Here is a 727-nt window from a genome sequence, read left to right on the forward strand (position 1 = left end):
ATTACACACGATGTATACACCTTGTATCCGTTGTTTTCACGGACCGTAATATCATCCCCAGAAAACTGAGGATAGTAAACATTCTGTTTTATTGTTGCTTGTAGTGAGTGCACTCTAATCTTCAGGAGTGCTAGTTCTGCAAGGTTCGCAGGAGAGCTTCTGTAAAGTTTGGAAGGTAGGAGACGAGGTACTGGCAGAAGTAAAGCTGTGAGTACCGGGCCTGAGTCGTGCTTCGGTAGCTCAGTTGGTAGAGCACTTGCCCGAGAAAGGCAAAGGTCCCGAGTTCGAGTCTCGGTCGGGCACACAGTTTTAAACTGCCAGGAAGTTTCATATCAGTGCACACTCCGCTGCAGAGTAAAAATATCATTCTGGCACTCTAATCTTTCTTTCTTTTCTTTTGCTTGTGCCTTAGTTCCGCAGTTTTCGAAGGGTCGGCATTATTACAATCGGATTTGGCATGGTTAATTTAAAGGAATGGTCGGATGCGCTTCCTGCCACCACCTGATACCACCCCCATCCCCCCTCCACCCCCGGGACTGAATCAGTGTACCCCAGCTGCGTGCATCTAGAGTAAACCATGAAAGAGTGCGAACGTTTTTTAAATGTCTGCTAGTCGTGTAACTGAGGTGGATGTGGGGACCAGCACCGTATTCACCTAGTGGAGTGGGATGTGGAAAACCGCCTAAAAACCACATCCCAGTTGGCCGGCACACCGGCCCACGTCGGT

At 48.8% G+C, this 727-nt stretch overlaps 1 non-coding gene across 1 annotated transcript; it reads left to right on the top strand.

Annotated features, from left to right (window-relative positions):
- Positions 1-228: 228 nt before the first annotated feature.
- On the top strand, positions 229-303 carry Trnas-aga (transfer RNA serine (anticodon AGA)). Its single transcript has one exon. It is a non-coding gene; the product is annotated as a tRNA-Ser (tRNA).
- Positions 304-727: the final 424 nt, after the last annotated feature.

This window comes from Schistocerca nitens, chromosome 8 (genome assembly GCF_023898315.1).
Source record: "Schistocerca nitens isolate TAMUIC-IGC-003100 chromosome 8, iqSchNite1.1, whole genome shotgun sequence".
Lineage (NCBI taxonomy): Eukaryota > Metazoa > Arthropoda > Insecta > Orthoptera > Acrididae > Schistocerca > Schistocerca nitens.